At 45.8% G+C, this 27,413-nt stretch overlaps 1 pseudogene; it reads left to right on the forward strand.

The window, feature by feature from the left end:
* Positions 1-3,270: 3,270 nt before the first annotated feature.
* On the forward strand, positions 3,271-4,491 carry LOC143769137 (polymerase delta-interacting protein 3 pseudogene; annotated as a pseudogene).
* Positions 4,492-27,413: the final 22,922 nt, after the last annotated feature.

The following is a 27,413-nucleotide window of genomic DNA, read 5'->3' on the forward strand; positions in this document are numbered from 1 at the left end:
AGGTGGCAAAAAATAGGCAGTGTATCAGATACTTATTTTCCCCACTGTATATCCCCCATCCTGGTATATAGTAGGGAAAAAAAGTATTTAGTCAGCGACTAATTGTGCAAGTTCTCCCACTTAAAAATATGAGAGAGGCCTGTAATTGACATCATAGGTAGACCACAACAATGAGAGGCAAAATGAGAAACAAATCCAGAAAATCACCTTGTCTAATTTGACAAGATTTTTTTTGCCAGTTATGTTGGAAAATAAGTATCTGGTCGTTAATAGTGATGGGCGAGCATTAACATGCTCGGGTGCTGGTTGCTCGGGTCGAGAAAATTGGAATACTCAGGTACTCGACCCGAGCAACAAGCCAAATGTAAGTCTATGGGAAACCAGAGCATTTTTGCCGTGATCCTCCCGGGGGTCCTTTTAAGGTCTAAAAACATCTGAAAATGATGGAAACACTGCTCAAATGACATGTGAGCATCATGGGGATCGCCCCTGGAAGCATTTCTGACTCCAATGTTGTCAGAGTTTCACTCCATTTTTACAGACACACCAAAAAACATACAAAAGCGAAATCAAAATGGATTTTCCTGGGAAATCTGTTAAGAAAGATCCTTTCCAGGGTAATAATTTGCATGCAAGGCAAAATAAAGGACCCCAACAAAAAAAGTACCTCCACCACTTGGGCTATGTTCACACGTAGCGTTTTTGATGCGTTTTTTTAACTTTAGCATTGCTTTTAACCACTACAAATGCATTCACTGGGAAATATCACTGTAACATTTAACAACCCTAGCTGGCCATGTGGTGTGTGACACATATGGATCGCCCCCATGCGCAGGGCAGTGGGGTACTCGGAACCGGGTCCCTTCTGTCTCGGTTCTGGGGATGTCACGGTGGCCCGACCCGGTCCGTGACCCTGCTAAGGGGCGCCCAATTAAAGGTGTAGTTTGTCAAGTGTTCATGACGCCACCTGTGGTGTTAGGTCAGGGTGACCGACGCTGCTTAGGGGTCCGCTGGGGTGATGTTATGGCAGCTAGATGGTGTACCTTCCCACAGGTGAAGTATGTCCCCAGGGCTTCCCAGTAAGATAGATGGTGATGGTGTAAGTCGCAGTAAATGACGAGGACACAGGGTTGCAGTCTCTTTACCTTTTTACTGAAGGCTTCGGCATCCACAATCCAGAGCACTGCTAACAGGGCTGGCTGAGTCCGGCCGGTCCGAAGGCACATCCAGAGTTCCCTTTGCAGGTGGAAATCAGTAGCCTTCCTACTAGTGCCTGTGTGTTGTAGTACCTCCCTGCTGAGCACCACGGGATAGTCCTCACAACTGTCGTGTATGTTTCTGTTTCTCTCTCTCTACGTCCCCCAGATGATATGGATAGGACGCACCCATATGACGGGGTAGGCCTGGAGCTATTTTATAGGGACCCTAGAGACGCCCCTCTCCCACAATTTGCCTCCATTGTCTTCATTAGGTGTAAAGGTTGGACAGCCAACTTGGAATTAACTGCCCTGCCGTAGTTCAGAGTAATGCGTAGAGCCAATCGCTCCCTCGGCGTTCCGGCCACCGGCTACGTGCCTCAGAAGGATGTTGCCGATCTCAAGGCAGGACTCCTCCTGGTTCTATCTCCTTGTTCTGTGATCCCGTTTCTCACCTCTCCACAATATACTTCGCTTCGTGTCCTTTCTTAGGATGCTGCCGCAAGGAAGTGCAGGCGTAGCTCCGTAACGTTCTATCTCGTGCTAGGCCGCTGTCAGGATCCCACCCCTGACAGGTCCTCCCTGGGTCTCCCAAGTCAGCTTTCTGTCTAACTTCCTATCCAACCCCCAGTTTTACCCGAGTGTGAGGAGTGGCCTAATAGATAGGACCTTTTGCTCCCCCTGGTGGCCGGAGTGTGAAGTGTAGTGTGTGATTGTGATACCTGGTCAGGTGAACTCTTTTAGTACAATCAGACGTACCATCACTCCCCTTAGTGGCAGAGCGACATTACTGCAACGACCAGGACTCTGGGGCGCTGCACATAAGGAGACGCATCTTGTTTCATTTAGGAAGGAGGGACTCAAAGTCACAAAGCCTATTTTTACTGGTGCATCAGGCAGCATTAATATTCTTAAAGGGCTATTATTAAACAGTGGGTCTCCTATACTGTTATTGCCTATGCAGTGAGTGGCTGGGCTTCCAAAAATTGGGACGCACCACAATACCCCTTTCACGAGACGTACAGGAGGGCCTCCTGAAAAAATGTTCCCATTATAAGAAAGTGGGTCTCCCATAGTGTTCGTATTCCTGAGCTATATATGACTGATTTTGTATTTAATTGTTTTTATTTAGCACTATGCACTTTGCCTGCCTAGGGGGTGGACGCAGAAGGAGGGTGTGTTTTGACTCACCTTCTTATTGCGGCGTCACTTCCCCTTAGACAGACCCGTAGAAGCGCTTTCCCCCAGCGCGAAACGGCCGTCGTTGCTTTCGTCTGTTAGGTGTCTGCACTCTCTCACACCTCCCGTGCCGTGAAGATGTTTTTGTGTGTCACTCAATAAAGAAGACCCGAACTGCGTACTTGGTGAGTGCTGTGGCGTTCTTTTCTTACCGTCATTTATTACTACAGACTTTGTTTCCACGCAAGCACCTCCAATCCAATGTCAGATTCCTAATGGATATATGTCACGGTGATTATAGGCTCTAATTTTGAGGCAGTGCGGCTTATTTTTTTCTGATTTTTTGGACTCCCATAGTGTTTGCCTATGCATTGAATGCAAAGCCTGCCCTGCCCCAAAGTTACATGCACCCCAATAAGCCTTTGAGTCCACATCCTGGATGGCCACATGAAAGCAAAGTTCACATTATTATAATTTTTTGCAGTCACATAAAGATTGCCCATGAAGTGAATACAAGGCCTGCCCCAAATTTGCACGCACTCCAATAACCCAAGGAAGAAAAGTAGAGGATGGCCTCGGAAAAATGTTTTCCCACTTTATAGGAGCAGGTCTCCTCTACTTGTACTATCCATACACTAAGTGTATGAGCTGACAAATATTTCACCCTGGGGGGGGGGAAACATCAACATAGTGTGTAAACTTTTTTGGGTACGGGCATCATAAACATCCTTGAGAACAATAATGTGGTTTCCAATACAGATGCTGCTGGGAAGGTGCAGGTTTTTTTGCTGAAATATGGTGGATGAGTCATTGGATGAAGTGATCAGGAAAAGGGGCATGGTGATGGCAGGAATGGGAACGTACAGGATTGTTCACAGCGGGGCCTATGGAAGGTATGAGATCCAGAATCCAGCCTACAATGATTAGTCGTTTACCCACGTCCACAATTAACAGAATGTGTTTGATGCCCGTCAGAAGATCGGTGTAAGAGATGTGCGTCTGAAGCTTGGCATATAAGATGCCCTTGTGAAATAGGTTGTCAAAGACGTAGGTGTCCTTATAAAGGGTAAAGTGCAAGATGCTGGTGAGATGCTTAATTCTAGAAAGCAGCAGATCAGTGTTGGAGGAAAACTAAACAAAGTGATGAATGCTAGATTAAAACTAATTTTAAAGCAGAGTGCACCTGCCGTAACTATCAACACACCCGTGGCACAAGGTTCTTCATCTTCACTCATACATCTTACCAAGAATATCCAAATGTCACATCCTAAAAATTTTTTTTTCCGGTGTTACAAACACTGTTAAAGGAATGCCAATAAACGTAGTTAACCATGACCCTGGGGAACAACAGATTTCCTATTGACAAGATAAGGACGATGGTGGTATTGATGACAACTTTGAACTTTCCAACATCCCCACCAAGAAGATAAAGATCACAGCTTCAAACAATATGCAAAAAAGGCCGTGAATGTCTTGAAAATCTATTTCTCTTGTGCAAACTTTACCTCTGACTAAAGTGGGACAGAATGATGCATACACAGCTCCCATGTCTACTCAGCACGAGACACCTTTATTACACACAAAAGCTCTAACCAATGTGTCACAGACACTTGTCACAAAGGAGGCCAGTTCATCAGTAGGGCCCTCTCCAAAAAAGTCTGTCTTTAGCCCATTAGAAGGCCAAAAAATTACCATTTCTAATTTGCATCCGAGAGTCACAGAGGGAGATAGCATGGAGCTTTTCTGTGTATGCGGTGCCTGGAAGTGCAACTGCTTGTTGAGTTCCTAGGTTGCAGAGGTTGTGTTTGTAGGAAAGGACGATGCAGTTGGTGTCTACAAAAAATACAACAACAGATACCTAGATGGACAACCAATGAAATGCAATCTTCCTTTGAATTGTAGTGTGATAACATCAGAACAGCCCATACTTCTAAGATGAAGAGACACCCCATCAAAGAAGGAAGGTGAATCTAGAAGAAACACAACCTCCTCCTCCTTCAGTGTTGCATAAAATCCAACAGTTGAGGTTGATTTTGATACTATCTTAAAAGCACTCTTTAAATCCTCAGGGTCATCATCATTCCTCCAACCACCTGCATTTCAGATTAAGCTCTGATGACACCACCACAACTTGGAGACTGTAATAAGAGCGATTCACAATTCACATATGGGCCCAGAGGCAACTTTAAATATAAAAAACTTCAGTTTTCTATTTGGTTTTAGTTTAGCGCTGATGATCAATAGCAGGTAGTTTATGTTTGAAGGAGTCTGCCATAAGACATTGGACAATTTATCCTGTTCCCAGCATTGGTGTACAGTTCACCTTCGTTGTGGGCCAGTTGCGTTATTGCATCATGAATTTCCGTTTTCCCCTTGCTCTAGTATTGTGATACAGCACGATTATGGTTCTACAGTTCTGTCAAGGGAGGCTAAATAAATGTTGAATAACTTGTTTATATTTCTTCAATAATCTGTTTCAACCTAAAAGATAAGCATTGTCGTTTTGTAGTTTTAATATCTGGATTCCTACAAATGGATCTGAAGACCTTCATATTCCTTTGAATGGGGGGTGAATTAATAAGTGTCCACCGACTGTGTTTTACACAAATAATTTTTTTAGGCCTAATTAATGTTTCATACATCACAAATGTAATCCAGAACTGTTAAATCGTAGGCAAAAGTTATTGCCCTGCGGCTGAAGCATTTTGTGATATCTGTGATCTCCATCCATCGAAGATGCCTTCGGCGGATATTAGCTACTCACAAATGGCGCCCTTACAAAATCCAGCTGCTGCAGCATCTCAACGAGGATGACCCAGATCGCTGAATTTGCAGAATGGGCAAAACAAAAATTGGAACAAAATTTACATTTTGATGATATTCTAATTTTGCAAGAAGCACCTGTAGGTCTCTGTATAGTATAATGGCACTACATTGGCTTCCATGTAGCATAGTGAGCCCCACAAAAACTTCAATTTAATATGACACCACAAAGCCTTCAATTAAATAAAATCGGCCGCACATAGCCCTACATCTATCTATATAATTGTCTAAGGGGCACTTCCGTCTCTGTCTGTCTGTCTGTCACGGAAATCCCAAGTCGCTGATTGGTTGCGGCCAAACGACCAAAGCGATGGGCACAGGCAATGAAATGTCTGCTCCCTACTCCCCTGCAGTCAGTGCTCCCTCCATACTCCCCTCCACTGAGCACTCACACAGGGTTAATGGTAGCGTTAACGGACCGCATTATGCCGCGGTGTAACGCACTCCGTTAACGCTGCTATCAACCCTGTGTGACCAACTTTTTACTATTGATGCTGCCTATGCAGCATCAATAGTAAAAAGATCTAATGTTAAAAACAATTTTAAAAAATAAAAAATCATTATATACTCACCTTCCGGCACCTTTCACGCTCCTTGCGACGCTCCGGTCCATGCATTGCGGTCTCACGAGATGATGACGTAGCGGTCTCAAAAGACCGCTACATCATCATCTCGCGAGACCACAATGCATTCTTGGGACTGGAGCGTCGCGAGGAGCATCGGCAAACGCCTGGGCTGGATCCGGGGGCCGACGGAAGGTGAGTATATAACTATTTTTTATTTTAATTCTTTTTTTTAACAGGGATATGGTGCCCACATTGCTTTATACTACGTGGGCTGTGTTAGATACTGCGTGGGCTGTGTTATATACTACGTCTTTGTGCTATATATTATGTGGGCTGTGCTATATACTACGTGGCTGTGGTATATATTACGTGGCTGGGCAATATACTACATTGCTGTGCTCTATACTACGTGGCCTGTGTTATATACTGCATGGGCAGTGTTATATACTACGTCTCTGTGCTATATACTATGTGGCTGTGCTATATGCTACGTGGCTGTGCAATATATTATGTGGCTGTGCAATATACTACGTGGCTGGGCAATATACTACGTGGCTGGGCAATATACTACGTGGCTGGGCAATATACTACGTGGCTGTGCAATATACTACGTGTCTGTGCTATATACTACATGTCTGTGCTATATACTACATGGGCTGTGCTATATACTACGTGGCTGGGCAATATACTACGTGGATGTGTTATATACTTCATGGCTATGCTATATACTATGTGGGCTGTGTTATATACTACGTGGGCTGTATGCTACTTGGCTGTGCAATATTTCTCTGCTGTATCTGTGCATCATGAATCGTGGTATGTGTTAAAGAGGAGGGCCCACTGAGACTCTTTCGGCCGGGGCCTTCAAAAACCTGGAGCCGGCCCTGGCTTCACTGATTGGTCATGCCCGGCTGCGAACAATCAGCGACAGGTGCAGTCCGCCCGCGAATTGGCGCGGAATTTGAACCACAAGTCGCTAATTGGTTGCAGCCGGCCGGCCAAATCCTGTGTATAAATTGCATTATTCTGAAAACTAGAATCGGGCCACCATCTAGTATAGTATAATATCCCCCATATAGCCCTCATTTTATATATTGTATATTTTGCTCCAAATAACCCTGTATAAAGTATTAAGTGGCTCCACACAGCCTACCATTTAATATAATAGGCCCCACACAGCCCTCCATTTAATATAATGGGGCCACCATAGTCTTCAATTTAATGGGCCAAACATAGTCTTCCATTTAATATTTTGGGACTAAAATAGCCCTCTATTTGTTATAAGGGGCACCACAAAGCCTTCTATTTAATATAATGGGCCCCACATAACCTTCCATTTATTATATTGGGCCGGAAATAGCCTTCCAATTAATATAATTGGCCTAAGATAGTATTCAATTTAATATAATGGGGCCATAATAGCCCTCTATTTAATATGTTGGGCGCCACAAAGCCTTTCAGTCAATATATCAGGCCCCACATAGCCCTCAATTTACCGTATTTTCCGGCGTATAAGACGACTTTTTAACCCCTGAAAATCTTCTTAAAAGTCGGGGGTCGTCTTATACGCCGGGTGTCGTCTTGTACGCCGGGTGCAGACACCAATGTGTATATGGTGGGTGGGGGGGAGTGGTCCCGATGACAAAGAGGGGGCGTCTCACAGGAAAGTGTGAGTGGAGTATCCCCCATTACCTCATTGTAGCTGCAGCGTGGGGTCTCTGTGATGGGAGCGGCGGCGGCTGCTCCTCTTTGTGCCGCGTGGGTGCTGTGCTGTGGGGTGGCGGCTCCTCTTCGTGCAGCGTCGGGGCTCTGTGCTGTGGGGGGCGGCGGCGTATCTTCGCGCAGAGTCAGTCGGGGCTCCTCCGGCATTTCCTCAAAGCCCGGAGGCAGGGCCGGCGTCAGCACCCGGCGTACCCGGGCAAGTGCCGGGGCCCTGGCGAGATGGGGGGGCCCATTTACGGTAGTAGCGTTGGTTCACAACAAGTACTGTACACTCACACAGACACACTTATGCCGCTATGCGCTCCTGGGGGGCCCCGCTGACGCTGTGCTGTTGCGTGACACAGCGTGACAGTCTCCCAGCCAGGACCGGAGCACATCTATCATCACCGCCCGCCCCGCTGCGCAGCTGTAGGAATACTCACCTCCGGCTCCAGGACCATCACCATGGATACAGAGTCACTTCCGGGCCGTCTGCCTGTCACTTCCGGTTGGGTGAGAGCTCATCATCCTAAGCGCTCAGAGAAGAAATCCGGCTGCTGCTGTCATCCACATCCTCCACCGTCCAGGGCCAGGCGTCCAGGGGCAGCGCAGCGCCAAGCAGACAGATGAGCAGGAGGCAGGAGCAGTCAGGTGCACGGACGGTGCACCCGGTCCCTGTCCCCTGCCTGTGTCCACAACTGAAGCAACGGCGAAGTGCAGCACTGAGTGATGAAGAGTGAGTGAGTCTTCCTTCCAAGTTCCTGGTGGTCCCAACGCATTGCAGGGGCGGGGGGATGCAGCCTGCTGTGAGCCTGGGAGTGGATCATCATGCCTGATTGCCTGGTCTCTGCTCTGTGCAAGTTGCAAGACAGACAGTACTGTCTCACTCTCTGTCTGGGACTTGTGCAACAATATGGTATGTTAGCGATGCTGGGACTTGTAGTCCTATACTGGCTGTATATACTAAATGGATGGCTGAGTTATATACTACATACTTGGGCTGTGTTATATACTACGTCACGTCCCGGGTCTGTGCTATATACTACGTGGGTGGCTGTGTTATATACGTGGGTGGCTGTGTTATATACTACGTGGCCTGTGCTATATACTACGTGGCCTGTGCTATATACTACGTGGCTGTGCTATATACTACGTGGCTGTGCTATATACTACGTGGCTGTGCTATATACTACGTGGGCTGTGCTATATACTACGTGGGCTGTGCTATATACTACGTGGCTGTGCTATATACTACGTGGCTGTGTTATATACTACGTGACTGTTATATACTACGTGGGCTGTTATATACTACGTGGGCTGTGTTATATGCTGCTTGGCTGTGCTATATTTCTCTGCTGTATCTGTGCATCATGAATCGTGGTATGTGTTAAAGAGGGGGGCCCACTGAGACTTTTTCGCCCTGGGCCCTCAAAAACCTGGAGCCGGCCCTGCCCGGAGGCCCCGGCAGCTCCATTGCTGTGATGCGGTGGACCCCAGGAAAATGGCCGCAGGGGTCGGCGCATGCTCAGTTTCAGATCTCGTCCTGAGATCTCGGGAGACGAGATCTGAATCTGAGCATGCGCCACCCCCAGTAAGATGTTATTTATGTAGTAATTCAGTATTTTCCTTTCTCAAAACACAATGCTTTTCATTTGGTTCAAAAAGGTCTATTTTGGTCACATCCATCCCTAAAACATTCTTCCAGTAACTTTCTGGCTTCTCCAGGCGATATTTAGCAAACTGCCGAGGGCAACAATGTTATTTTTTGAAAACCATTGGCTTTCTCCTTGCAATACACACCATTTATTGTTCAGTGACCTGTAGTTGGTGGACTCATGGGCATTAACATTAGCTAAGGTAAGGCCTTTAGTTGCTGGGAGTTAACCTAAGATTTCTTTGTGATCTTGAGACTAGTAATGGTCTTGAATTTCCTCCATTTGTATGCAGTCTGTTTGTGGATTGGTGGAGTCCAAAGTTTTTACAGTTGATTTTGTAACCTTAAACCTTTTGGAATGCTGTATATATGTTCCCAGTGCGTTCGGCATGAAAGTAAAAATAGGTTTTATTATACTCACTCACTTATGGGGTGGTCCAGTCTGATGGCCGTCACTGGTCTTTATCTGGCGCCTCATTTCTTTTTGTCATCGCAATGGAGGACATGGTATAGATAACGTAGGATGAGTCATCCACATGAAGCAAGAAATAAGACGGAGGTTGCAAGTAGAGAGGAGGTGCCGGATAAAGACCAAAGACGCCCATCTGACCGGACCAACCCGTAGGTGAGTATAATTAAAGCTATTGTTTTGCATTATGACAAGTTCATTGGGGACATATATTCAGCATCTAGAATGCTGTCACATAGGGCTTGCAGGTGCCTGCCCTACTTTATGTGGGGAAAAAAATGGTAAAAGGTTCCCTTTAACAGCCTGATGAGCATCAACAATTCTTCTTCTCGGGTCATCGCATACTGTATTTACTTTTATTCTTGCCATGATAAACTTCCAAAAACACCTGACTCTAAATTCACCTTTAAATTATTTGCTAATCTTAAAGATTCACATACTTTTGCCACTCACAGACATGAACTATTGGATCATTTTCCTCAAGAAAAATATGACAAAGTCTAATATTTTTTTACTCATTTGTTTTATTCAGTTCTTTTGATCTACTTTTTGTTCTTGTGTGAAAATCTGATGTAAGTTTAGGTGAAATTTATGAAGAAATCTGGAAAATTCGGAATCACAAATGTTCAAGAATCTCTGTAAGTTTCCACGAAGATGACTGTTTTACGGCTCCATAGGGGTTATCTTAAGTCAGGGTTACACACCCTTTTTTTGAGGGACACATTGTCAGATAGATCCATCCCTTAAGGCCGGAATATTAGTAGAGTATTAACTTCTGAGCCATATATTGCATATTGAAATTATATGCCATAAATATCTAATAGGTGCTGCTTCTATTTGTAGGGCTCCCACCTAATAAGAAGGTAGACATACTCTTCTCATGGGTTTGCAGTCCAGGAAGAAGGAGACCTTGCATTTAGCTTTCATTATTTTAGTATATGGCAGATGTTGAAACAGTCGAGTGGTTCTCTTCTCCCATAGACTACAATAATAAAGGAGCAGTCTGCATGGCCACTTGTTCCACCTTATCTACTTGTTTCTGTACAAGAGGAATCAGGAGGACTCACCTTTTCTGCCAAAATCTGGCTGTCCCAGAAATGAGCACACAACACACCATTCATAAATACTTGTCACTTTGGTTCTACACAGCGCTTGTCTTTTCCATGTCATGAAAAACACGTGACCAGACATTATCATATTTGTGAGCATATGGTTGAGGGCCACACAGAGGCGCTTCGCAGGCCGCTTGTGGCCCTCGGGTAACAGGCTGTGCACCCCTGACATATGTAATTGTAGCTTTAGAACAGCTGGAGAATCACAAGTTGCAGCCAACTGACCTAGAGGCTTCTTTACAATGTAGCAAACTGTAAGCAAGGCCCATGTACACAGGTTAAAGTTTGCAGAAGTCACTGATATCGGCAGCATCAGCCAAGAGTCAAAAGCGTATAGGTCTTCCCAATGCTCCACAACAGATGTCAGGAGAGAGATCGATCTCAGAGAACAATCTGGCCTATTGGATTTCCAGTGGCCGATCTTTTTCTTGGAGAAAAACTGCTGCCAGAGGAGTCAGGTAGCCGCTCTCATAGAGAACACAGGAAAGCTTGGCGAAGTGACCGACACTGACAGTCTAGGACACTGTTCAAAACTTGCGCCCAGGGTCAGGACAAGGTACTTTGGTGCCGTAGCTGATGGCACCTCCCCACTTCATCCCTCAGCTCCCATGTAAAGGAATGGGTCAGATAACAAGCTTAAAGGGAACCTGTCACCTGAATTTGGCGGGACCAGTTTGGGTCATATGGGCGGGGTTTTCGGGTGTTTGATTCACCCTTTCCTTACCCGCTGGCTGAATGCTGGCCGCAATATTGGATTGAAGTTCATTCTCTGTCCTCCGGAGTACACGCCTGCGCAAGTTCAGAGAATGAACTTCAATCCAATATTGCGGCCAGCATGCAACCAGCGGGTAAGGAAAGGGTGAATCAAACACCCGAAAACCCCGCCCATATGACCCAAAACTGGTCCCGCCAAATTCAGGTGACAGGTTCCCTTTAACAAGCTCTGACCATCATTTCCACTAGAATTGTTACCTGTTTCACCAAAAAAATGCCAGCAAATGTAAAAAAAAGTGGTGTACTTTAGAGGGGAGGTTCAACAGGGAGTGTTTTCATAGTTAGATATGGAATCAATACAGTACAGTAATTGCTCGCAGAGTATTTACACGATACCAGGAAAAAAATAGTAATGTATTTTAAAGGGAGCCTGTCAGCAGGATTGTGCACAGTAACCTACAGACAATGTCAGGTCAGCGCCGTTATACTGATTAAAATTATACCTTGGTTGATGAAATCCGTCTTGTGGTTGTTTTATAATCTTTATTTCCAGTTTTGAGTTAGTGATATGCTGATGCTCTGGGGCGGCCTGTGGGGGGTCTTTATTTGGTGTTCTGCATAGGCTACGTTCACATTTGCGTTGTGCGGCGCAGCGTCGGCGACGCAACGCACAACGCATGCAAAACGCATGCACAACGCAGCGTTTTGTGACGCATGCGTTCATTTTTTGCATGATTTTTGGCGCAGAAAAAACTGCATCATGCAGCGTCCTCTGCGCCCAGACAGTTGTGCCATAATGACGCATGCGTCACAAAACGCAAGACAACGCATGTCCATGCGCCCCCCCATGTTAAATATAGGGGCGCATGACGCATGTGTCGCCGCGGCTGCGCCCGACGCTGCGCCGCACAACGCTAATGTGAACGTAGCCTTAGCTATTCATAACGGAGACTGCTGACAGGTGACTGATCCCTTGATCACCAATAGCTCCAAGATGGCGCCGCTGCGCAGACGCCAGCGGTGACATCTTGGAGGAGGAAATATATTTTTCTCAAGCAAGATGGCACCTGCGCAGTAGCAGCTATCAGATTACCTCTATATACATAGTAACATAGTTAGCAAGGCCGAAAAAAGACATTTGTTCATCCAGTTCAGTCTATACAGTATTCCATCATAATAAATCCCCAGATCTACGTCCTTCTAAATAACCTAATTACTATAAGATACAATATTGTTACGCTCCAGGAAGACATCCAGGCCTCTCTTGAACCCCTCGACTGGGTTTGCCATCACCATCTCCTCAGGCAAGGAATTCCAGACTTTCACTGCCCTTCTATGTTGGTGGAAAAACCTTCTATCCTCCAGACACAGAGAATGCCCCATTGTGACCGTCACCTTCCTTGGTATAAACAGATCCTTGGAGAGATATTTGTATTGTCCCCTTATATACTTATACATGGTTATTAGATCGCCCCTCAGTCGTCTTTTTTCTAGACTAAATAATCCTAATTTTGCTAATTTCTCTGGGTATTGTAGTTCCCCCATCCCCTTTATTAATTTTGTTGCTCTCCTTTGAGTACTCGCTTCAGTTCCATTATATCCTTCCTGAGCACCGGTGCCCAAAACTGTACACAGTACTTAATGTGCGGTCTAACCAGAGATTTGTACAGAGGCAGTATAATGCTCTCATCATGTGTATCCAGACCTCTTTTAATGCACCCCATTATCCTGTTTGCCTTGGCAGCCGCTACCTGGCACTGGCTGCACCAGGTAAGTTTATCATTAACTAGGATCCCCAAGTCCTTCTCCCTGTCAGATTTACCAGTAGTTTCCCGTTCAGTGTGTAATGGTGATATTGATTCCTTCTTCCCATGTGTGTAATCTTACATTTATCATTGTTAAACGGCATCAGCCACCTCTCAGCCCAAGTTTCCAACTTATCCAGATCCATCTGTAGTAGAATACTATCTTGTCTTCTATTGACTGCTTTACATAGTTTTGTATCATCTATAAATATCGCTATTTTACTGTGTAAACCTTCTACAAATCGTTAATAAATATGTTGAAGAAAATAGGTCCCAACACCGACCCCTGCAGGACCACACTGGTCACAGCGATCCAGTTAGAGAATATACCATATACTGCTTTCTATCACTAAGCCAGTTACTTACCCATTTACACACATTTTCCCCCAGACCCAGCATTCTCATTTTGTGCACCAACCTAGGGGTTCTATTGTGAATCCGCTTTGGTATCCTTGCACTTTACCTTATATCTTCCACTGCCATTTCCATGGAGAGTAAAAAATCTTCACAGCAAGCTCTCAGAGTAAATGGTGAGTAAGGATTTAGAGCTTTGTTTTTGATTTACTCTTCAATGAGAAATTGCTATTTTGCGAGGACAGGAGCACATTAACAGCATTACCTTGTGTACATAAGCGATTCACCCGAAAGTGATTAAGCCAGTTATTTAATTACACCCCCCCAGAAGAGTGCATCTGGTGAGCTAGGTAACATAAGGTTATTATTCAGCTTCAGTTATACAATTATCTCATCATCCCGTGAGTCTCCTGAGAGATAAAAATCAGCCAGCAGGACCAACACCATAATAAGGTTAAAGTTGCAAAGGGAATATTGTAATATGGCTTTTCCACATGGTACATATCTGAGCACTCAAGAGAGGCTCATTGACATTGAAAAAAGGAATTATTGTCTGAAAGGTCAATAACAGCACAAGCCATCACTGCAAGCTGATGGTAACAGTCAGGTCTGGATTGTAGGAACGGAGCATGGTGCATGTCACCTGTACAACTGGTGGAGAAAGGTTGAACTTGATGGACCTAGGTCTTTCTTCAACCTATGTACCGTAACTATGCAAGCTATGATGTCTACCACCATAGTTTCCTAGGTGGCATCCGCCACCATTCCATCATGCTATCAAGTGGAGTCCAAAGTCACCAGATCAGGCAAGAACCCTACATTAACCCCTTCCCGACCCATGACGCCACGTAGGCGTCATGAAAACCCGTGCCTTCCCGACCCATGACGCCTATGTGGCGTCATGGAATGATCGCGTCCCTGCAGATCGGGTGAAGGGGTTAACTCCGATTTCACCCGATCTGCAGAGACAGGGGGAGTGGTGCTTCAGCCCAGGGGGGGTGGCTTCACCCCCCCGTGGCTACGATCGCTCTGATTGGCTGTTGAAAGTGAAACTGCCAATCAGAGCGATTTGTAATATTTCACCCAAAAAAACGGTGAAATATTACAATCCAGCCATGGCCGATGCTGCAATATCATCGGCCATGGCTGGAAAACCTAATCTGCCCCCACCCCACTCCACCGATCGCCCCCCCAGTGCTCCGGTGCGTGGTCCGCCCCCCTAAGTCGTCTTGTCCGCTCCTCCGTCCTCCTGTTTGCTCCCCCCGTGCTCCGGTGCCCCCTCCCTGTGCTCCGGTCCCCCCCCCGTGATCCGATCACCCCCCCCTACATACTTACCGGGCCTCCCAGTGTCCGTCCGGCTTCTCCATGGGCGCCGCCATCTTCCAATATGGCGGGCGCATGCGCACTGCGCCCGCAGAGTCTGCCGGCTGGCAGATTCATTTCAGAAGTATTTTGATCACTGCGATATAGCCTATCGCAGTGATCAAAATGAAAAAAAAGTAAATGACCCCCCTTTATCACCCCCATAGGGACAATAATAAAAATAAATAAAATATATATATTTTTTTTCTGCTAGGGTTAGGGTTAGAACTAGGGTTAGAATTAGGGTTAGAATTAGGGTTAGAATTAGGGGTAGGGTTAGGGTTAGGGGTAGGGTTAGGGCATGTGCACACAGTGCGGATTTGGCTGCGAATCCGCAGCGGATTGCCGCGGATCCGCAGCGGATCGGCCGCGGATCCGCAGCGGATCCGCAGCGGATCGGCCGCGGATCCGCAGCGGATCCGCCGCGGATCCGCAGCGGATTGGCCGCTGCGAATTCGTAGCAGTTTTCCATCAGGTTTACAGTACCATGTACACCTATGGAAAACCAAATCTGCTGTGCCCATGGTGCAGAAAATACCGTGCGGAAACGCTGTGTATTTTCCGCAGCATGTCAATTTTGTGCGGATTCCGCAGCGTTTTACACCTGTTCCTCAATAGGAATCCGCAGGTGAAATCCGCACAAAAAAACACTGGAAATCCGCTGTAAATCCGTAGGTAAAACGCAGTGCCTTTTACCTGCGGATTTTTCAAAAATGGTGCGGAAAAATCTCACATGAATCCGCAAAGTGGGCACATAGCCTTAGGGTTAGGGTTGGAATTAGAGTTAGGGTACCGTCTCACAGTGGCACTTTGATCGCTACGACGGTACGATCTGTGACGTTCCAGGGATATCCATACGATATCGCTGTGTCTGACATGCAGCAGCGATCAGGGACCCCGCTGAGAATCGTACGTCGTAGCAGATCGTTTGGAACTTTCTTTCGTCGCTGGATCTCCCGCTGTCATCGCTGGATCGTTGTGTGTGACAGCTATCCAGCGATGCGTTCACTTGTAACCAGGGTAAACATCGGGTTACTAAGCGCAGGGCCGCGCTTAGTAACCCGATGTTTACCCTGGTTACCAGCGTAAAAGTAAAAAAAAAAAAAAAAACGTACATACATTTCGGTGTCCTTCAGGTCCCTTGCCGTCTGCTTCCCGCTCTGACTGTCTGCCGGCTGGAAAGTGAGAGCACAGCACAGCAGTGACGTCACCGCTGCGCTCTGCTCTCACTGTACGGCGGCACTCAGTCAGAGCGGGAAGCAGACGGCAAGGGACCTGAAGGACACCAAAATGTGAGTATGTACGTTTTTTTTTTTTACTTTTACGCTGGTAACCACGGTAAACATCGGGTTACTAAGCGCGGCCCTGCGCTTAGTAACCCGATGTTTACCCTGGTTACCCGGGACCTTGGCATCGTTGGTCGCTGGAGAGCGGTCTGTGTGACAGCTCCCCAGCGACCACACAATGACTTTCCAACGATCACGGCCAGGTCGTATCGCTGGTCGTGATCGTTGGTAAATCGTTATGTGAGACGGTACCCTTAGGGTTGGAATTAGGGCTAGGGTTGGAAATAGGGTTATGATTAGGCTTGTGGTTAGGGTTAAGGATAGGGTTAGGGTTGTGTTGGGGTTACAGTTGTGGGTAGGGTTGGGATTAGGGTTAGGATTAGGGTTGGATTTAGGGTTACGGGTGTGTTGGGGTTAGGGTTGTGGTTAGGGGAGTGTTGGGGTTAGGGTTGTGATTAGGGTTATGGCTACAGTTGGGATTAGGGTTAGGGGTGTGTTGGGGTTAGTGTTGAAGTTAGAATTGAGGGGTTTCCACTGTTTAGGCACATCAGGGGTCTCCAAACACAACATGGCGCCACCAATGATTCCAGCCAATCTTGCGTTCAAAAAGTCAAATGGTGCGCCCTCCCTTCCAAGCCCCGACGTGCGCCCAAACAGTGGTTTACCCCCACATATGGGATACCAGCGTACTCAGGACAAACTGGGCAACAACTATTGGGGTCCAATTTCTCCTGTTACCCTTGCAAAAATAAAAAATTACTTGCTAAAACATAATTTTGAGGAAAGAACAATTATTTTTTATTTTCACGGCTCTACGTTATAAACTTATGTGAAACACTTGGGGGTTGAAAGTGCTCACCACACATCTAGATAAGATCCTTTTGGGGTCTAGTTTCCAAAATGGGGTCACTTGTGGGGTGTTTCTACTGTTTAGGCACATCAGGGGCTCTGCAAATGCAACGTGACGCCCGCAGACCATTCCATCAAAGTCTGCATTTCAAATGTCACTACTTCCCTTCCGAGCCCTGACGTGCGCCCAAACAGTGGTTTACCCCCACATATGGGGTACCAGCGTACTCACAACAAACTGGGCAACAAATATTGGGGTCCAATTTCTCCTGTTACCCTTGTGAAAATAAACAATTGCTTGCTAAAACATCTTTTTTGAGGAAAGAAAAATGATTTTTTATTTTCACGGCTCTGCGTTGTAAACTTCTGTGAAGCACTTGGGGGTTGAAAGTGCTCACCACACATCTAGATAAGATCCTTTTGGGGTCTAGTTTCCAAAATGGGGTCACTTGTGGGGGGTTTCTACTGTTTAGGCACATCAGGGGCTCTGCAAACATAACATGATTCCCGCAGACCATTCCATCAAAGTCTGCATTCCAAATCGTCACTACTTCCCTTCCGAGCCCCGCCATGTGCCCAAACAGTGGTTTACCCCCACATATGGGGTATCAGCGTACTCAGGAGAAACTGGACAACAACTTTTGGGGTCAAATTTTTCCTGTTACCCTTGGGAAAATTAAAAAATTCTGGGCTAAAAAAATATTTTTGAGGAAAGAAAACACATTTTTTATTTTCACGTCTCTGCGTTATAAACTTCTGTGAAGCACTTGGGGGTTCAAAGTGCTCACCACACATCTCGATAAGTTCCCTTGGGGGTCTAGTTTCCAAAGTGGGGTCAATTGTGGGGAGTTCCTACTGTTTAGGCACATCAGGGGCTCTGCAAACGCAACGTGACGCCCGCAGAGCATTCCATTAAAGTCTGCATTTCAAAACGTCACTACTTCCCTTCCGCTCCCTGACGTGTGCCAAAACAGTGGTTTACCCCCACATATGGGGTATCAGCGTACTCAGGAGAAACTGCACAACAACTTTTGGGGTCCAATTTCTCCTGTTACCCTTGGGAAAATAAAAAATTGTGGGTTAAAAAATCATTTTTGAGGAAAGAAAAATAATTTTTTATTTTCATGGCTCTGCGTTATAAACTTCTGTGAAGCACTTGAGGGTTCAAAGTGCTCACCACACATCTAGATTAGTTCCTTGGGAGGTCTAGTTTCCAAAATGGGGTCACTTGTGTGGGAGCTCCAATGTTTAGGCACACAGGGGCTCTCCAAACGCGACATGGTGTCCGCTAATGATTGGAGCTAATTTTCCATTCAAAAAGTCAAATGGCGCTCCGTCGCTTCCGAGCCCTGCCGTGCCCACAAACAGTGGTTTACCCCCACATATGAGGTATCAACGTACTCAGGACAAATTGGACAACAACTTTTGTGGTCCAGTTTCTCCTTTTACCCTTGGGAAAATAAAAAAATTGTTGCTAAAAGATCATTTTTGTGACTAAAAAGTTAAATGTTCACTTTTTCCTTCCATGTTGCTTCTGCTGTTGTGAAACACCTGAAGGGTTAATAAACTTCTTGAATGTGGTTTTGAGCACCTTGAGGGGTGCAGTTTTTAGAATGGTGTCACTTTTGGGTATTTTCAGCCATATAGAACCCTCAAATTGACTTCAAATGTGAGGTGGTCCCTAAAAAAAATGGTTTTGTAAATTTTGTTGTAAAAATGAGAAATCACTGGTCAAATTTTAACCCTTATAACTTCCTAGCAAAAAAAAAATTTCTTTCCAAAATTGTGCTGATGTAAAGTAGACATGTGGGAAATGTTATTTATTAACTATTTTGTGTCACATAACTCTCTGGTTTAACAGAATAAAAATTCAAAATGTGAAAATTGCAAAATTTTCAAAATTTTCGCCAAATTTCCGTTTTTTTCACAAATAAACTCAGAAATTATCGACCTAAGTTTACCACTAACATGAAGCCCAATATGTCACGAAAAAACAATCTCAGAACCGCAAGGATCCGTTGAAGCGTTCCTGAGTTATTACCTCATAAAGGGACACTGGTCAGAATTGCAAAAAATGGCAAGGTCATTAAGGCCAAAATAGGCTGGGTCATGAAGGGGTTAATGCAAGGCCCCCAGTCATATCTGTGGTTCTAATAGAGGGTCAGGAGGGGTCCAGATGCCAGTAGTGGGATTTGACATTTACTGACCCTAATCTTGCACTCATGCCAGGTAATAATATGGCCATTGGCGAAGACACGTCACAAAATTCTTGACAGCCACATTAAACACTGGGTAGTTGGATGATCTGTTAAACTCACTGAATTTGGTGGGATCAGAAAGCCAATTAATGTGTATAGGGCCTTTCTGATTTTCCCCCTACAGTTGGGTAAAATTAGCATCAGGAGTTTTGAATTTATCAGTCCTATCATTTTGTCAAGATGACTCGATGGGGTACCCAGTGGCTCCAATATTTATCCCTTATCCTGTTTAGGATAACCCCAGTAATCCCTTGACCCCCCCAAGCCTGTTTTCACTTTCATCACCAGGCCAATTTTTAGAAATTCTGACTAGGGTTGAGCGAAACGGATCGGTCAAATTCAAAAATCGCCGACTTTCGGCAAAGTCGGATTTCGTGAAATCCGACCCGATCCCAGTGTGGGATCGGCCATGAGGTTGGCAATCTTCAGGCCAAAGTCGCATTTCGTATGACGCTTTCAGTGCCATTTTCAGCCAATGAAGGAGGACACAGAGTGTGGGCAGCGTGATGACATAGGTCTCGGTTCCCACCATCTTAGAGAAGGGCATGACAGTGATTTGCTTGCTTTCTGCGGCGTCACAGGGGCTATAAAGGGGCATGCACGCCGACCGCCATCTTACTTCTGCCGATCTCAGCATAGGAAGAGGTTGCTGCAGCTTCATCAGAAGCAGGGATATCGTTAGGGAGGGAAGATTAACCCCCAAACCGCTTGTGCTGTAGCGATTTCCACTGTCTAACACCACCTTTTTTTTGCAGGGACAGTGGAGGCTAGATTCTTGTGCATCAGCTCTGTAGCTTATAAGGCTCCCTGATAGCTGCATTGCTGTTTGTACGCTGCTGTGCAAACCAACTGCTTTTTTAAAAGCAAAAATCCTGTTGCTCCTTTCTGCACAGTTATCTTGTTTATTTGTCCACACTTTTGTGTGCAGCAGTCCTTTTTATTGCTGGCTGCCATACTTGTCCTGAGATCATTGTAGGGAGATTGAAATTGTAGTACAGTCCTTGTATTTTTTTATAGCCACGTTCTGCCACTTACATTGCATAGTGTAATACCCAGGGCCTGTTTTTTGCTGCAGTCTCCCCCCCAAAAAAGGGGAGATTTAAATTGCCAACAAGTTTATATACGTCAGTTCTGTTTGTCGTATATTTGCCAGCCACGTTCTGCCACTTACATTGTACAGTGTAATACCCAGGGCCTGTTTTTTGCTGCAGTCTCCCCCCCAAACAAGGGAGATTTAAATTGCCACTAAGTGGATCTACGTTAGTTCTGTTTGTCGTATATCTGTCAGCCACGTTCTGCCACTTACATTGTGTAGGGTAATACCCAGGGCCTGTTTTTTGCTGCAGTCTCCCCCCCCAAAAAAGGGAGATTTAAATTGCCAACAAGTTTATTTACATCAGTTCTGTTTGTCGTATATCTGTCAGCCACGTTCTGCCACTTACATTGTATAGTGTAATACCCAGGGCCTGTTTTTTTGGCTGCAGTCTCCCCCCCAAAAAAGGGAGTTTTAAATTTCCAACAAGTTTATATACGTCAGTTCTGTTTGTCGTATATCTGCCAGCCACGTTCTGCCACTTAGATTGTGTAGTGTAATACCCAGGGCCTGTTATTTGCTACAGTCTCCCCCCCCCCCCAAAAAAAAGGGAGATTTAAATTGCCAACAAGTTTATATACGTCAGCTCTGTTTGTCGTATATCTGCCAGCCACGTTCTGCCACTTACATTGTGTAGTGTAATACCCAGGGCCTGTTTTTTGCTGCAGTCTCCCCCCCAAAAAAGGGAGATTTAAATTGCCAACAAGTTTAGATACACCTTCTACCTTGTTTTACAGTAGCATGTAACGGTTGTTATTTTGGTTACATTTTCCCAAAAATGAGGAAGTGTGGTGGAAGAGGCCGTGGGCGATCGTTGCCAGCTGGTAATGATGGTGGTGGTGGTGGTGGTGGAGCATCTGGTGGTAGTGGGAAAAGCAAAATAGCAGCTAAGGCTGGAGGTGTTGAGCCAGCGTCATCGTCTGGCTACACAAGGCCTCGAAGGCTCCCTTATCTGGGAGTAGGAAAACCGCTTTTAAAGCCGGAGCAGCAGGAACAAGTTTTGGCTTTCCTTGCTGACTCAGCCTCTAGCTCTTTCGCCTCCTCTTCCGAAAGTTCGAAATTTAAAAGCAGCGAGTCGTCAGTGGGTGCTCCCGGGCAGGAACAAGTCTCTTCCTTGTGTCCTTCACCCAAACCAACAGTGAAGGATGCGTCAGGCGACACAACAGGTTATGGATCCAAATTGTTGCCACATGGGCCAATAAAAAGTCCGCTACTTTTCTTACAATTAATCGGAGTGATAGATAGATAGATACACACACATACATAATAAGAATAGATACTGAGAATTACACCATTTATGCAGGATAGTAGAAGTATACACAGCTCCACAATATACAGTATATACTTGAGTATAAGTTGACCCCAGCATAAGCCGAGGCACCTAATTTTGCCACAAAAAACTGGCAAAACTTATTGACTCAAGTATACATTGTCCCCACATCCATGTCTGTTGTGAATTCCGTTCTTGGGCTCCATCCTGTGGTTGCGAATGGTATTTTTGGGAGTTCTGCTCTTGGGCTCCCTCTGGTGGTTTCAAGTGGAACTTAGCAGCTGCGTTCACTAATCGGTTTCCTGGCCTTGTTATTTAACTGGGCTTTTGGCTTTAGTGGATGCCAGCTGTCAATGTATTTCCTGTGGATTCAGTCCTTTCCTGGAAGTTCTCTGTTGGCCAGTCCATTTTCAGCTTAAGATAAGTCTGCAACTTCTTGGGTGTTTCCCTGCTTATGACCTTCTGTTCAGTTCAATTTATGTCTCTTTTGTCCAGCTTGTCATTATGAAATATTCCGGCTAGTTGGAAGCTCTGGGGTCGCAGATTTGCCCCTCCACACCGTGAGTCGGTGTGGTGGTTATTTTTGTAAACTCTGCGTGGACTTTTAGTTTTTATACTGACCTCACAGTAGCCTTTTCTATCTCTGTCTATTTAGATAGTTTGGCCTCTTTTGCTAAAAAATCTAGATTCATTTCTGAGTTTGTCATTTTCCCTCTCCACTCACAGTCAATATTTGTGGGGGGCTATCTTCCTTTGGGGGTTTCTCTGAGGTGAGATAGCTTTCCGTTTCCATTTTCAGGGGTAGTTAGTTCTTAGGCTGTGCAGAGGCGTCTAGGCAGAGATAGAAACGCTCCACGGCTATTTCTAGTGTTGGTGTTAGGAGTAGGGATTGCGGTCAGTAAAGTTACCACCTCCTCAGAGCTAGTCCTATTTTTACTAACCAGGTCATTTCAGCGCTGCTCCTTAGCGAGTCCATGATTGGTTTTGCCCACCAGGTCATCTCAGTACCGCTCCGTACCCACCAGGTCATAACAGTACAGCTGGCCCACAATGTGTTAAATGCATCTCAAAAGAGGGAAGAGAAAGTTCTGAGTCATTTTTTTTTTTGTGTTGCTTGTTTTGTCCTTTTTTTTTTCCCCTTGATTTTTGGATGGTGCAGGAGCTTGGTGCTGATATGGAGGTTCAGGGTTTGTCTGCGCGTGTTGATCATCTCGCTGCAAGGGTACAGAGTGTTGTGAATTCCGTTCTCAGACTCCCTCCTGTGGTCATGAATGGTACTTTGGTTAGTTCTGCTCTTGGACTCCCTCTGGTGGCTTCGAGCGGAACTGCTGGTCACTGAGGTTGGCTTTATCAGCTGCTCTCGTTTATTGCTATGCTGGCTTCCCTATTTAACTCCACTCAGATCGTTACTTCATGCCAGCTGTCAATGTGTCATTATTGGTTCAGATCTCTCTTGGACTTCTCTGAGGACCTGTCTACTCCAGCAGAAGCTAAGTCTTTGCTAGTTCATTTGATGTTACTGCTAATTTCTAGTCCAGCTTGCTATCATGATATTCCCTTGCTAGCTGGAAGCTCTGGGGTGCAGAGTGGCACCTCCACACCGTGAGTCGGTGTGGAGGGCTTTTTGCACACTCTGCATGGTTTTTGTAGTTTTTTTGTGCTGACCGCATAGATCCCTTTACTATCCTCTGCCTATCTAGTGAAGACTGGCCTCCTTTGCTAATACCTATATAATAATATATATATATAATAATACCTAATAATGCTATGCGAAGTTATATAAAGGAGTCCTTGGAGAAAGGGCATATTCGCCCGTCGTCGTCACCGTTGGGAGCAGTGTTCTTTTTTGTGGCCAAGAAGGATGGTTCTCTGAGGCCCTGTATAGATTACCGCCTTCTCAATAAAATCACGGTCAAATTTCAGTACCCTTTGCCTCTGCTGTCTGATTTGTTTGCTCGGATTAAGGGGGCTAGTTGGTTCACCAAGATAGATCTTCGAGGGGCGTATAACCTTGTGCGTATTAAACAGGGCGATGAATGGAAAACAGCATTTAATACGCCCGAGGGCCATTTTGAGTACCTGGTAATGCCATTCGGGCTTTCAAATGCCCCATCTGTGTTTCAGTCCTTTATGCATGACATCTTCCGAAAGTATCTGGATAGATTCATGATTGTATATCTGGATGATATTTTGGTCTTTTCGGATGATTGGGAGTCTCATGTGAAGCAGGTCTGAATGGTATTCCAGGTCCTTCGTGCTAATTCCTTGTTTGTGAAGGGGTCTAAATGTCTCTTCGGAGTTCAGAAGGTTTCCTTTTTGGGCTTCATTTTTTCCCCTTCTACTATCGAGATGGATCCTGTTAAAGTTCAGGCCATTTATGATTGGACTCAACCTACATCTGTGAAGAGCCTCCAGAAATTCCTGGGCTTTGCTAATTTTTACCGTCGCTTCACCGCTAATTTTTCTAGTGTGGTTAAACCTTTGACTGATTTGACAAAGAAAGGTGCTGATGTGGTGAATTGGTCCTCTGCGGCCGTTGAGGCTTTTCAGGAGCTGAAACGTTGTTTTTCTTCGGCCCCTGTGTTGCGTCAGCCAGATGTTTCGCTCCCTTTTCAGGTCGAGGTTGATGCTTCTGAGATTGGAGCAGGGGCTGTTTTGTCTCAAGGAAGTTCTGATGGCTCTGTGATGAAGCCATGTGCCTTCTTTTCTAGAAAGTTTTCGCCTGCTGAGCGTAATTATGATGTTGGCAATCGGGAGCTGCTAGCTATGAAGTGGGCATTCGAGGAGTGGCGACATTGGCTTGAGGGAGCCAAGCACCGCGTGGTGGTCTTGACGGATCACAAAAATCTGACTTATCTTGAGTCTGCCAAGCGGTTGAATCCTAGACAGGCTCGATGGTCGCTGTTTTTCTCCCGTTTCGATTTTGTGGTCTCATACCTTCCAGGTTCTAAGAATGTGAAGGCGGATGCCCTTTCTAGGAGTTTTGTGCCTGATTCTCCGGGAGTCCCTGAGCCGGCTGGTATTCTCAAAGAGGGGGTAATTCTGTCTGCCATCTCCCCTGATTTACGGCGGGTGCTGCAGGAGTTTCAGGCTGATAGACCTGACCGTTGTCCAGCGGAGAAACTGTTTGTCCCTGATAGATGGACTAGCAGAGTTATTTCTGAGATTCATTGCTCGGTGTTGGCTGGTCATCCTGGGATTTTTGGTACCAGAGATTTGGTGGCTAGGTCCTTTTGGTGGCCTTCCTTGTCACGGGATGTGCGTTCTTTTGTGCAGTCCTGTGGGACTTGTGCTCGGGCTAAGCCCTGCTGTTCTCATGCCAGTGGGTTGCTTTTGCCCTTGCCAGTCCCGAAAAGGCCTTGGACGCATGTTTCCATGGATTTTATTTCAGATCTTCCTGTCTCTCAAAGGATGTCTGTCATCTGGCTGGTTTGTGATCGCTTTTCTAAGATGGTCCATTTGGTACCCTTGCCTAAATTACCTTCCTCCTCTGATTTGGTGCCATTATTTTTTCAACATGTGGTTCGTTTGCATGGCATTCCGGAGAACATTGTGTCGGACAGAGGTTCCCAGTTTGTCTCTAGGTTTTGGTGGTCCTTTTGTGCTAAGATGGGCATTGATTTGTCTTTTTCTTCGGCTTTCCATCCTCAAACAAATGGCCAAACCGAACTAACCAACCAGACTTTGGAAACCTATCTGAAATGCTTTGTTTCTGCTGATCAGGATGATTGGGTGACCTTCTTGCCATTGGCTGAGTTCGCCCTTAATAATCGGGCTAGTTCGGCTACTTTGGTTTCGCCTTTTTTTTGCAATTCTGGTTTTCATCCTCGTTTTTCCTCGGGGCAGGTTGAGCCTTCTGACTGTCCTGGTGTGGATTCTGTGGTGGACAGGTTGCAGCAAATTTGGACTCACGTAGTGGACAATCTGACGTTGTCCCAGGAGAAGGCTCAACGTTTCGCTAACCGCCGTCGTTGTGTTGGTCCCCGACTTCGTGTTGGGGATTTGGTTTGGTTGTCTTCTCGTTATGTTCCTATGAAGGTTTCTTCTCCTAAGTTTAAGCCTCGTTTCATTGGTCCTTATAAGATTTCTGAAATTCTCAACCCGGTGTCATTTCGTTTGGTCCTTCCAGCTTCTTTTGCCATCCATAATGTGTTCCATAGGTCGTTGTTGCGGAGGTACGTGGCGCCTATGGTTCCCTCCGTTGATCCTCCTGCTCCGGTGTTGGTTGAGGGGGAGTTGGAGTATGTGGTGGAAAAAATTTTGGAATCTCGTATTTCGAGACGGAAGTTTCAGTACCTGGTTAAGTGGAAGGGCTATGGTCAGGAGGATAATTCCTGGGTTGTTGCCTCCGATGTCCATGCTGCCGATTTAGTTCGTGCCTTTCATTTGGCTCGTCCTGATCGGCCTGGGGGCCCTGGTGAGGGTTCGGTGACCCCTCCTCAAGGGGGGGTACTGTTGTGAATTCCGTTCTCGGACTCCCTCCTGTGGTCATGAATGGTACTTTGGTTAGTTCTGCTCTTGGACTCCCTCTGGTGGCTTCGAGCGGAACTGCTGGTCACTGAGGTTGGCTTTATCAGCTGCTCTCGTTTATTGCTATGCTGGCTTCCCTATTTAACTCCACTCAGATCGTTACTTCATGCCAGCTGTTAATGTCTCAGTTTTGGTTCAGATCTCTCTTGGACTTCTCTGAGGACCTGTCTACTCCAGATGAAGCTAAGTCTTTGCTAGTTCATTTGTTGTTACTGCTTCCTGAATATATTTCTTAGTACTGCTAATTTCTAGTCCAGCTTGCTATCATGATATTCCCTTGCTAGCTGGAAGCTCTGGGGGTGCAGAGTGGCACCTCCAAACCGTGAGTCGATGTGGGGAGTCTTTTTGCTTACTCTGTGTGGTTTTTTGTAGTCTTTTGTGCTGACCGCATAGTTCCCTTTTCTATCCTCTGACTATTTAGTGAAATCTGGCCTCCTTTGCTAAAACCTGTTTCATTCCTGTGTTTGTGACTTTCCTCTTAACTCACAGTCAATATATGTGGGGGTCTGCCTTTACCTTTGGGGAATTTCTCTGAGGCAAGGTAAGGCTTCTATTTCTATCTTTAGGTGTAGTTAGCTCTTAGGCTGTGAAGAGGCATCTAGGGAGAGTTAGGTACGCTCCACGGCTATTTCTAGTGTGTGTGGTAGGAGTAGGGTTTGCGGTCAGCAGAGTTCCCACTTCCCCAGAGCTAGTCCCGATTTTGAGTTTACTCACCAGGTCATTCCGGGTGCTCCTAACCACCAGGTCCATAACAACATCCAAGACAATGTTGTTCAAACTCCTGTTTCTGAGCCTAGAATTCCTATTCCTGATTTGTTTTCTGGGGATAGATCTAGGTTTTTGAATTTTAAAAATAATAGCAGATTATTTTTTGCTCTGAGACCCCGTTCCTCTGGTGACCCCATTCAGCAGGTGAAAATTGTTATTTCTCTGTTGCGTGGCTACCCGCAGGACTGGGCATTCTCCCTTGAGCCAGGGAATCCTGCATTGCTCAATATAGATTCGTTTTTTCAAGCACTTGGACTGCTTTATGACGAACCCAATTCTGTGGATCAGGCAGAAAAAATTTTGCTGGCTCTGTGTCAGGGTCAGGAAGCAGTAGAGATATATTGTCAGAAATTTAGAAAGTGGTCTGTGCTTACAAAATGGAATGAGGTTGCCCTGGCGGCTATTTTCAGAAAGGGTCTTTCTG

Source organism: Ranitomeya variabilis, chromosome 4 (genome assembly GCF_051348905.1).
Source record: "Ranitomeya variabilis isolate aRanVar5 chromosome 4, aRanVar5.hap1, whole genome shotgun sequence".
Classification (NCBI taxonomy): domain Eukaryota; kingdom Metazoa; phylum Chordata; class Amphibia; order Anura; family Dendrobatidae; genus Ranitomeya; species Ranitomeya variabilis.